Here is a 12422-nt window from a genome sequence, read left to right on the forward strand (position 1 = left end):
TCTCTTGTTGAGCGTTATGTTGCTGTATAAGAGTCATTATGTCCCACTGAATGGGTGCTACCACCACCTGAAAGGGGAGAATGGCTTCTGGTTCATTGGATGTCTGCTCCTCCTCGAATAAGCGAGATAGAGCATCGGCTTTCGTGTTCTTGGATGCGGGATGGTAGGTCACTGTGAAGTCGAAACGAGAGAAGAATAAGGACCATCTGGCCTGGCGTGGATTGAGTCGTTTGGCTGTACGCAAGTACTCCAGATTCTTATGATCGGTGAAGACGGTGAACGGGTAATTAGCGCCCTCTAGCCAGTGCCTCCACTCCTCGAAAGCAGCCTTCATGGCGAGTAGTTCACGATCTCCCACATCGTAGTTGCGCTCAGCTGAGGTAAGTTTTCGTGAGTAGAAGGCACAGGGATGAACTTTAGATAAATGACCCTGTCGTTGAGAGAGAACGGCCCCTACTCCCGTATTAGAAGCATCCACCTCTACGATGAAAGGCATCGAAGGGTCCGGGTGGCGGAGTATGGGTGCAGTGACAAAGCGCTGTTTGAGTTCCGTGAAGGCTTGTTGGGCTGCGTCTGACCAGCTGAGACGATGAGCACCTTTCTTGACCATGGATGTAAGAGGACTCACCACGGTGCTGAAATTCCGGATGAACCGTCGATAGAAGTTAGCGAACCCCAGGAAGCGTTGTAGTTCTTTCAAGGTGTGGGGTTCGGGCCATTTGAGGACAGCGTTGACCTTGCTCTCATCCATGGCAATCCCCTCCGAGCTGATGACGTATCCCAGAAAGGTGGTGGATGTGGTGTGAAACTCGCACTTCTCTGCCTTGGCATACAGCTGGTGCTCGATTAGGCGTTGTAGTACCGCTCTAACATGGTGAATGTGTTCCTCACGAGTATTGGAATAAACAAGGATGTCGTCGATGTAGACGATTACAGTCCTGTTCAACATGTCCCTGAATACGTCATTGATGAATGATTGAAAGATTGAAGGACTATTGACCAGGCCGAACGGCATAACCCGGTATTCATAGTGCCCATTGGTTGTGGAGAACGCCGTCTTCCACTCATCCCCCTCTCTGATGCGAATAAGATTGTAAGCGCAGCGTAGATCCAGCTTGGTGAAGTACTGGGCAGTACGCAGCTGTTCGAGGGCGGACGGCACCAGAGGAAGTGGGTACCGGAATTTTACGGTGATCTCGTTGAGACCTCTGTAGTCGATGCATGGTCGAAGACCTCCATCTTTCTTCCGCACGAAGAAGAATCCAGCGGATGCGGGTGAGGTGGATGGTCGAATAAACCCCTTCTCCAACTCCTCCTCGATATAGTTAGACATGGCCTCCGACTCTGGTTGGGATAAAGGGAAGATGCGGCCCCTGGGTGGTGTGTGGCCTGGGAGGAGGTCAATGGCACAGTCGTGAGTGCGGTGTGGTGGTAGGAAGCTAGCTTGCTCCTTACTGAATGCAGTGGCAAGGTCACGGTATTCTTCGGGCAGGTTGGGGATGACTGGGAGATCCGGGTTGAACAACACGGCATGAACAGGCATGGGTGTAATGGTGGACAGACATGTTTTCTGACATTGGGAACTCCATTTGGTAATTTGTCCCTCTCTCCACGAGATATGTGGATCATGGAGCCGTAGCCAGGGTAATCCTAGAATTATGGGAGCGTTTGACACAGGCAGGACGTAGAATTGAATGCGTTCATTATGAAGTAATCCTGTAGACATCAGAAGTTCCTGGGATAGCTGATCAATCAGTCCAGTTCCCAGAGGGCGACCATCTATCGTGGCTACAGAAAGAGAGGTGGAACATGGAATGAGAGACACTTTATGGGTTCCGGCGAATTCCTCTGATATGAAATTACCAGCTGCGCCGGAATCTACCAGAGCAGCGGTAACCACACGGACACCATTAATCCATAATGTGATCGGCACAGTTACACAGTTAATTGGACTGACAGAGCTTATGGTGGCACTCACCGACTTATTTACTGCAGATGGACGTGAGGGGCATGAGATCCGCTGATGACCAGGCAGTCCACAGTACAAACACAAACGATGGGTGAGACGGCGATTTCTCTCCTCAGCGGACAGGCGGTAGGTGTTGACTTGCATGGGTTCAGAGGTTTCCTCGAAAGCCGCTGATCTGGCCGCTGAGACACGTTGTGCGTCAACACGACGAGCACGTTGCAGGTTATCGATTGAAATAGCCAGATCGATGAAGCTGCCTAGGTCTCTGCCCTCATCTCGGCATGCTAGTTCCGTCTGCAGTTCATGACTAAGGCCCTTTCGGAACAGAATCTTTAGCGTGTCACTCACCCAATTAGTCTGCGCTGCCAGTGTACGAAAGTTCATGGCGTATTCCGCTGCCGTTAGTCTCCCCTGAGATAATTCCAATAAGCGTTCTCCAGCTCCTCTACCCTCTCTGGGGTGATCAAAGACCTCACGGAAACGACTGAGAAAGTCATTAAATGAGGCGAACGCTGTGCCGTCCGTGCGCCACACAGCGGTAATCCAATCCAAAGCCCTTCCCGTCAATAGTGAGCACACAAAGGCGATCTTACCCGTCTCCGTATTGTAAAGAGTGGGTTGTTGTTCCACGAACAGAGAGCATTGAAGCAGAAAGCCTTTACACTTGGTAGCGTCACCATCAAACTTCTCTGGGAAAGCCAGGCGAGGGTTAACGTGTGACGGCGTCTCTGCCGCGTGGGTAATGGCGACCGCCGCGGGTGGTGGCGTCGCAGCGGCGGTGTTGGCGGCCGTGCTGTGGAGACTTTGAACGGCCTTGACCAGCTCCTCTGTTATAGAAGTCAAGCGGTTAAGCTGGTGTTGGTTAGCAGCAATCTGACTTGCCTGAGCAGCCATGTTGGCACACAGATGATCGTAAGCCGCTGGATCTTGTGATGGCGAAGTCTTCTGTAACGAATCATCACTCGACATGGGATCCATTTAGCAGGCTTTATTGCAATATTCGTGGTCGTACAGGCAGGGGTCAGAACCAGCAAACACAGCAGTGTAGAACAGGCAGAATCGTAATCAGAGGCAGGCAGTAGATCAGGGTCACAAGCAAGTATCACAGTCCAGAGAACAGGCAACAAGTCAAAAGGTAGGCAGCGATGAATCAATAAACGGTAAACAGACAGGAATGGCAACGGGAGACAAACAGGGTATATAAATGCTCAGAAATGATAGCCGGGGCAATAATCAAGACTTCGCGTAAGTCTGAGTGAACAGGCAGCTTAAATAGCAGTTCTAACAAGCTGCAGCTGGATGAAGATCAGAGTCCAAGGAACGGGGCTTGTGGGAGATGTAGTGTGAGTCAGTATAGGTGAATGACTGGATGCATGAATGTCAGTATTCCGGTGATGGGGCCCTCTGCTGGCCAGTGGGAGGAATCACGGGGTTCGTCTCCGTGACAGCTGATGAAGCTGTAAATCTGGATTTTGATGTCGATACTGAAGACTTGTACATGGCTAGTGATCCTGATGATGATTTTTGCTCAGATAATCCTGAAGAGGAACCCCATTATGACTCTATGCAGGTCCCTGTAAACCTGAATCAGTAAATGAATACATGCATGATTTTGTATAAGCTTTAAAAGTTGTCACAACAGTTGGTGTAACTTATAATGGTAAACACTACAATGTGCCACTGCCAGATGCTTTTATCTGTGACCCTCCAGCAAGAGCCTTTGTCAAATGGTGGATACAGTTCTTGAGAGCGTGACACGCAGTATGGCGTTTATCTTGATGGTAAAGTTGTGTTCCCTGACATGGATTCCAGCCCAAGGACAGACACTCAGTTTGATCAAATGTCTGATGAAGAGCACCATCGCTCTAAATCACCTCTCCAGGGCCTAGGCATTGGCATGGTTTCCAGTTTTCCTTTGGACTATATGCATTTAGTTTGCTTGGGCATTGTCCGTAAATTAATTGCTCTGTGGTTCAAGGGACCATTGCAGTGTCGGGTTTCATCTTCTGCTCTATCCACTTTCTCCGATCACTTGAAACTGTGTAGACAAAGCTTACCTTGGAGCTTCTCCAGAAAGCCACGCTCTTTGACTGAGTACAGCCAATGGAAGGCTACAGAATTCAGGCAGTTTTTATTATATACAGGGCCTGTTGTGCTTTTTCAAAGATTGCCCCGTCAACAGTACAAAAACTTTATTGTTTTGTCAACTGCTATGAGAATACTTTTGTCTCCTATGTGCAGAGAATACTATGGGTGTGCCCCAAAATTATTAAGATGTTTTGTTACCAACTTTGAGAAGAAGATATATGGGACAAAATTTCTGGTTAACAATACACACAGTCTTTTACATTTAGCAGATAATGCTAAAAAGTATGGCCCTCTGAATTCAGTTTCATGTATTCCATTTGAGAATTATTTGGGACAGCTGAAGAAAATGGTAAGAAGACCACAGGATCCTGTGCAACAAATTGTCAGGCGTGTTTATGAAAGGCAGTTATTTACTTACATGTCTGAAGAAATGCCTGAAGATGTTAAACTGACACAGCTTCATGAATCTGGACCAATGCTGACAGAATTTCCCATGCTATGGTATGTTCAGTACAAGATGTATAAACACAAAGACACAATCTCAAACTCTACTGGTACCAATTGTTTTGAACTTGAGGAAAGAGTTGGGATTGTGCGGAACATTGTGCATTCCACTGGAGGAACACGTGGTGTATGAACTTTTTGAGACAGGGACATATTTTTTCAACTACCCCATCAATTCTACAACTCTAGGAATTTGTTTGGTATCGAAAGAGTCTGGTCAGCTTTCCAGTGTTCCAGTAACAGACTTCACTAAACCACTGCTTTTATTGCCTCTTCAGAATATGTTTGTGGCTTTGCCTCAGCTACACAGCACATGACTCATTGAATTTTGCAGGGTGTCCTCATTCAGTGTTGTGGAATTTTTGGATGAAGTTGACCCTGATGGAAGAAAATGGACATCATTCCAATAGAGTGGTTCAAGGGCACAGACAGAAAATTATGCTGGTGGCCACCAGCCTCACTGGTCAATGTAACCAAGGCAGTGAAGGAGCACACTCCACCAACCAGCAACTGGATAGTGTGTAATGTGTGTGCAATGGGAAATGCAGGTAACTGATTTTCCTCCTTTAATAAATATAGTAGAATAAATACTGCTATACTTTACTTACCTAAAGTAGTTATTTGACCCTTGAATTCTTTAGTTTTGTGTTAATTTCTTTACATCTTTGTTTTCCAAAGTAATACATAAAGGGCTGATATAATTATAGGTTTTTACTCCTACCAAGCAGAATCACACCAGGTTTGACAGAGTTTATTAATCAAATCAGATGTGCTCTTGCTAGGTAGGAAAGAAAACCTGCAACCACAATAGCACTTTGCAGATATGATATGAAGTTTGATTTATAGGTATATGCATATATTCTAGAGCAAATGTTGCTTTTCTGGTACTAAAAGCTTATGCAAATTTCAAAATCTGCCCCAGTTCTGTTACTGTGTATCATTGTGTTTTACAGCCACTTATGCTGAAGCCAGGGTTAAACCAACCAAGCTGAATATTCATCAGACTTGACAGACAGAAAATATCTCAAGAAAAAGAAGGTAGGTGTTTGTGGAGCAATGCAGGTCAAATTCCATGCCCTCTAGAAATAATATGAAGGTATAAGGTGTGCCTTATATGTTTGTGTTAACTTCTCTAGGCCAAGTGCAAAACGTCTCCAGAGTCAACTGAGCACCCAACTGGAATCAAATGAGGAGCTTCCACCCACTCCACCAAGTCAACACCTTTGGCCAGCAATGAAGGACGTGAGCAACTACTTTCAAAATCCCACAGCCCAAGAAGTTACCAGCCCCGCAGCCCAAGGAGTTACCAGCCCCATATGGAGTCAAATTAATGCCTTAAAGTTTTGCACAAAAATAAAGCTTTGCAAAACAAAAAAAAAAGAATTGTTTTGCTAACAAAAATAAAGAATTGCAAAGGAAAAATAAAGTATTGAGCATAAAAAATTACGTTTTGCAAACAAAAATAATAAATTGCAAAAATCAATGACAGCTGTAATCCTATTTTATCTTTGCCACATATTTTTCAAGCTCAAACCTACTAAATCATTTGCAACGCTCATTTTATTCTGCGTTTCAGTCAAGCATGCACTCAGGATACTGGTTTTCTTTTGAGCTGCACTTTTCTGCGCTGTTCTCTTTATGGCACTGGTTTGACGTGGTGGTGGAGTCAAGAAACGGGGGCACGCCCCTGCGAAACACATCGGCAGGAGACGCAGATCGCAACAGAACAGATCAAGCATGGCAGAGCAGAGGCAAGTGGGAGGATTCCAGGTATGTAAAGGTGATTGTTTCTAGGGCTGTGACGGTGGCAAATTTTTACTACCGCGATGGTAAATCACCAACAACCGCCGGTGTTACGGTGGTGGGGTGCGAAGGGGGCGGGGTTTAATTATATATATATATATATATATATATATATATATATATATATATATATATATATATACATACACACTCACCTAAAGGATTATTAGGAACACCATACTAATACTGTGTTTGACCCCCTTTCGCCTTCAGAACTGCCTTAATTCTATGTGGCATTGATTCAACAAGGTGCTGAAAGCATTCTTTAGAAATGTTGGCCCATATTGATAGGATAGTATCTTGCAGTTGATGAACATTTGTGGGATGCACATCCAGGGCACGAAGCTCCCGTTCCACCACATCCCAAAGATGCTCTATTGGGTTGAGATCTGGTGACTGTGGGGCCATTTTAGTACAGTGAACTCATTGTCATGTTCAAGAAACCAATTTGAAATGATTCAAGCTTTGTGACATGGTGCATTATCCTGCTGGAAGTAGCCATCAGAGGATGGGTACATGGTGGTCATAAAGGGATGGACATGGTCAGAAACAATGCTCAGGTAGGCCGTGGCATTTAAACGATGCCCATTTGGCACTAAGGGGCCTAAAGTGTGCCAAGAAAACATCCCCCACACCATTACACCACCACCAGCCTGCACAGTGGTAACAAGGCATGATGGATCCATGTTCTCATTCTGTTTACGCCAAATTCTGACTCTACCATCTGAATGTCTCAACAGAAATCGAGACTCATCAGACCAGGCAACATTTTTCCAGTCTTCAACTGTCCAATTTTGGTGAGCTCGTGCAAATTGTAGCCTTTTTTTCCTATTTGTAGTGGAGATGAGCGGTACCCGGTGGGGTCTTCTGCTGTTGTAGCCCATCCGCCTCAAGGTTGTGCGTGTTGTGGCTTCACAAATGCTTTGCTGCATACCTCGGTTGTAACGAGTGGTTATTTCAGTCAAAGTTGCTCTTCTATCAGCTTGAATCAGTCGGCACATTCTCCTCTGACCTCTAGCATCAACAAGGCATTTTCGCCCACAGGACTGCCGCATACTGGATGTTTTTCCCTTTTCACACCATTCTTTGTAAACCCTAGAAATGGTTGTGCGTGAAAATCCCAGTAACTGAACAGATTGTGAAATACTCAGACCGGCCCGTCTGACACCAACAACCATGCCACGGTCAAAATTGCTTAAATCACCTTTCTTTCCCATTCTGACATTCAGTTTGGAGTTCAGGAGATTGTCTTGACCAGGACCACACCCCTAAATGCATTGAAGCAACTGCCATGTGATTGGTTGATTAGATAATTGCATTAATGAGAAATTGAACAGGTGTTCCTAATAATCCTTTAGGTGAGTGTAGTTTGCAATCATAAAACACAACTCTGTCTCATTTTGTTAAACGTCAATTTTTTTGATCAATAACAGTCATTATAAAAACAGAAGCAAAAGGTACATTTATAGGTATAAGAAGCTACAATAAAAATTAAAGCAAACAGTTCAGTCAAACGTTCAAAGTCAGCGCTCCAATAGACTACAACAGTAAAGTTAAATAGCCTAAATATATAAACTTATGAAACATTACTTCATCAGCCAAAACGATTTTCTAGGGGAACAAATTATAGATTAATGAAACCAAAAATTGCCTGTTAAATATACAAATGATGAATTATATCTCATGTTTAACCACTACAGAGTCAGCAGCAAACATCAGAAGGACTAGCCCAGTGATCTTCTGGATCTCACAACTCTGACAACATCAGATCAAATTTTCAAATAGGCACTTTCTTTATCAATAAACCACAGATTTGATCTTGGTGCTGTTGCTCTGTGTCTGCTGTTGAATTATCCAGGTTGTGGATGAGGAGCGACCCCTGATGTGATTGTGAAGCACTTACAGTGTACAGTAGTACATAGTAAAGTGCTATATAAATGCCTCATTCATTCATTAGTTATCCATTTTTAATATGCGTTCTTGTCTGTTCTTGTGAAACGTCATCAGTTGCTGCCCGAGTACTGATCCAATTCAAAGGTCACATCTAGCCAAGTACAGTTCAAATTCCCGAATGTGTTCTTGATCCGACTTTAATCGAAGATGCATCGAGAGAGTACTTGTGACAGCCAGGTATCCCAGAATGCCTCTCACATCAACCAGCAACAGTTAAACTCCATGTCAAGACATAATAACATGGGGGACATTGGGGGGGTATTTTTCCCAAAGTGAGCCATCAGCTCCAGTCCACTACAATTTGGAGTGGTTAAGGCCCGGGTATATGTAATTTCCCACGTTCTGCTCCATCTTGTGCACAGTTGAATGTGCAAGCCTTTCAAAGATAATTCTTTGCCCGAGAGCGCGGAAAGACCTCGCACCATCAAGCCCTGGGTATACTTCACTTTCCACGCCTGGACGTGTCTCGTGTGCAGTCGTGTCCGTGCATCTTTCAAAGTATACTAAACCACAGATGCACGTGTATAAATTTTTTTTTATACTATTACCAGGCATCATGTCATCAATGGGACATTTGCTGCCTGAACACCGTTTATTCCTTCACAGTGGCGTATAGCGGATTATTGTTATTATTATGCTACTTTTATTATTAAATTAATATTGCAATTCATTTAACCGACGCACTGTGAGCATAATAAAAGATTAGTTAGATGGCAAACTCCTCATTTAAAAAAACAACTTGTTTAACCTTATAACACTCTTATCAGTCCCGCTAACGGACCACTGGGTCGTTAAAGGGTTAAACTTGTTTGCTTAAAATTTTTGTGAATAATTTGCTGATGCAGGTATAAAAATACATTTTGTAACTGCAAAAAAATATATAAATAAATAAAACTTGTCGCCCATGGCGCCAACTATAGCTGGAGAGGAGAGATTTGGCTGTGGCTAACTTACACAGAAGAGATTTTTTTGTTCAGCACATAAAAATGAACTACTTCATTTTAGACTGTGGTGATGTGGTTTCTCCACTGCATGGATCTTCATGTGTATCTTCAGGTGACTTTTAATAGTGAAACTCTTTCCACACTGATCACACGTGTGCAGCTTCTCTCTGCTGTGGATCCTCTCATGTGTTTTCAGATTTACTGACTGACTGAATCTCTTGTCACACTGTGAACACTTGTAAGCTTTTTCTCCAGTGTGAATTCTCTGGTGCACTTTTAAATTGTTTGCTTTAGTAAAAGTTTTCTCACACTCAAAGCACATGTACTCTCTCACACCAGTGTGTGTTTTCTCATGTTTATGTAAACTACACAGCAGTGAAAAACTCTTTCCACACACAGAACATGAATGTGGCTTCTCCTTTGTATGAACTCTCAGGTGTCTCTTCAGGTCTGATGACCCTAGAAATGTTTTGTCACATTGATCACATGTGAACGGTCTCTCTCCAGTGTGAACTTTCATGTGTTCCTTAAGATGTCCTTTTTGTGTGAATCTCTTCCCACATTGATCACATGTGAACAGTCTCTCTCCGGTGTGGATCCTCATGTGTTCTTTAAGGTTTGCTGATTGACTGAAACTCTTCCCACACTTATCACACGTGAACGGTTTCTCTCCTGTATGAATTCTCATGTGAACATCAAGACTTTGTTTGGTTGAGAAACTCTTTCCACACTGAGTGCAGGTTGTAGATTTCTTGACTCTTTTCTTTAAAAAAATCTTTTTAGTCTTTGAGCGACTCAAAGGTTTTTCTCCAGGTTTGACATGATGATCCTCCTCCACTTCACTCAGTTCTTCACTCTCCTCCTTCACTTCCATCAGCTCTGAAATGAAAGAGAAAAAAAGTAATTTAATTTTCAGTAAATCGAAATAATTTAAAGAGAGAAATATTAAGTTAAAGGTCATAAAATTGAGACTTGTTGTGATAGACCACTGCTACAAAACATTACGATCATTTTGATGCATTTGCATAAATTAGTTGCATATGTCCCTGAAACTTTAACATTAATCTTCCAATCGTAAAGGACCAGCTGTCGTTCTAACGACAGAATCCAGTGGTCTGGTGAAGGTATAATGTGTGTACGTCTTTTCAGCGCTCCTGTGAAGTTCACTTAATTTTAGAATTTAGTCTCGATTTTACTTTAGCTGCTCGTTTAATCTCCAATTTCAAATGTTTTTACATCAAGATTTACTGAATTAAGACAATCAGCACTGAATGGACGTCTTCTGGCTACAGAATTTCCCAAATAGCTGCTCTGCCACCTTCCCTTAAAAAATTCTTAATAATTCATTATAAATAATATTAAGAAAATAAAGAAAACATTGCTCTGAAATATTTTCAATCAATGACAAAATGATCTAATGTGATATTAACAGCCAAATTTTTACATCAACTTTTAGGTTGATATTTAATTTATTTTCCTAAAACTGTGTATTTATTAAGGGCCGTTCACAGCAGACTTCTCCTTCCACTGACTTCCTTTCATACACATGTGAATGTGGGACACCAGAAACACAAGATCAAGTGAAGTTTGCAGTAGAGTAGATTGTATATTTAAAAATTTTGTAGTGATTATTATTTGTTATTTATGTTTTTAAAAAAATCACGTCATATCTTGACTGTAGAAAGTTCTCATGCTCAAAGTCTAGACTGACTGCATCTTTAAATGTGTTATTATCAGTGTCCTACATGACTCACTCAACCCTGTTACTTCTGACATGATTTTCCTACTTTCAAAACCAGAGGATTTCTTAAAACTGTGACACCAGGAAGTGACATCATCTGGGCTCTTTTCTACAGCATGATGGGAGGACAAGAAAATAATCTCAATCCATTGTCTCAGTTTTTACACAAATGAATGACTGCATTCATCAACCCTGTTACTAAAGTTACTGTAAGAAGAGATTTTGCTCAAGTTACACTCACAACCCTGTCAGCCATTCTGGAAAGTTCATTTACCTCAAACATTTTGGTGTTTACAGTTTATTCCTAAAAATAACAATGTTGAAAACTGGATTGAAAATGCCTCTTTTCGGGTAACACTCCTGCAAATAGTGAAGCAGATATGAAACAAATGTAAAATACGTAAATATTTAGTTTGATCTGATGTTGACAATCAGTATGAAGTTTCTCAAACTTACCTTTACTGAGCTAGAAAAGAACATTATGTATCATTTCATAGTTTAACTGCATATCTAAATATGCAGAAGTGTTTGAATCTTTCTAACATTAATGTTGTCATTAAAAGTTCAGTATGTATTTGATAGTTTATCTAAATGTGCAAGAACATGAATGTTGTTCAGCATCATGAATGAATGAAGAATAAACACCAACCTCTTTGTTCTTCAGTATCTTCAGTGTGTTTCATTCTGCAGGTTCTGGATCACTCATGTTCTCACTGTCCTCCTTAATAAACTCAGTCTTTACTGGTTTCAGCTCTTCCTGATGCTTCAGTGCTCATCTGATGGGATTATTCCAGCATTTATTGATCAACTGCTGTGGGAGGAGCTTCACTGATGATGTGACTGCTGTGGGAGGAGCTTCACTGATAGTGACCTGTAGTGGGCGGAGCTTCACTGACTAAACTACAGATTAGTTGGAGGAGATGATCTGCCCAAATCAAAAATATCAGTTACTGTGTTTGTTTTTTTTATAGGGTTAGAGACCAGAAATCAAATTTTAGTATCTGCATCAAATTAAATGTACAAAAGCGTATTTAAGTAGAAAACCCATTAAATGCAAGTGTCTATTTTAATGTTTCAAATTACTTTTGTGAAAACCAAATGTTTTAATGTCCCATTATCATTTAGTGTAACAGATATATTTATGTAAAAATGAAACAACATTTATTTTGACTTGTACTTAATAAAGTATATAAAAGAGTAAGAGATCATACTAAATTTCATTATATTTTAAATGATTAAAACCTTCTTGCTCACAAATGAGTGAAACCTAGTGGTTTGAAGGAAAGTGGCAAAGATTAAAATGACAATTAAAGAGTATTTTGGGCTTCACTGTGATCCTTCAATACAGTGTTTGAATGTCAGAAATGATTCTTATTCTAAATATGCCTGAAAAGTTGTGTTCTTTCTTTCTTTCTTTCTT

The 12422-nt window shown here is 41.8% G+C and overlaps 1 pseudogene; it reads right to left on the minus strand.

Moving 5' to 3' along the window:
- Positions 1-12422, minus strand: part of LOC137007702 (uncharacterized) — a 1237067-nt pseudogene that overhangs the window by 323969 nt on the left and 900676 nt on the right.

This window comes from Chanodichthys erythropterus, chromosome 3 (genome assembly GCF_024489055.1).
Source record: "Chanodichthys erythropterus isolate Z2021 chromosome 3, ASM2448905v1, whole genome shotgun sequence".
NCBI classification, from domain to species: domain Eukaryota; kingdom Metazoa; phylum Chordata; class Actinopteri; order Cypriniformes; family Xenocyprididae; genus Chanodichthys; species Chanodichthys erythropterus.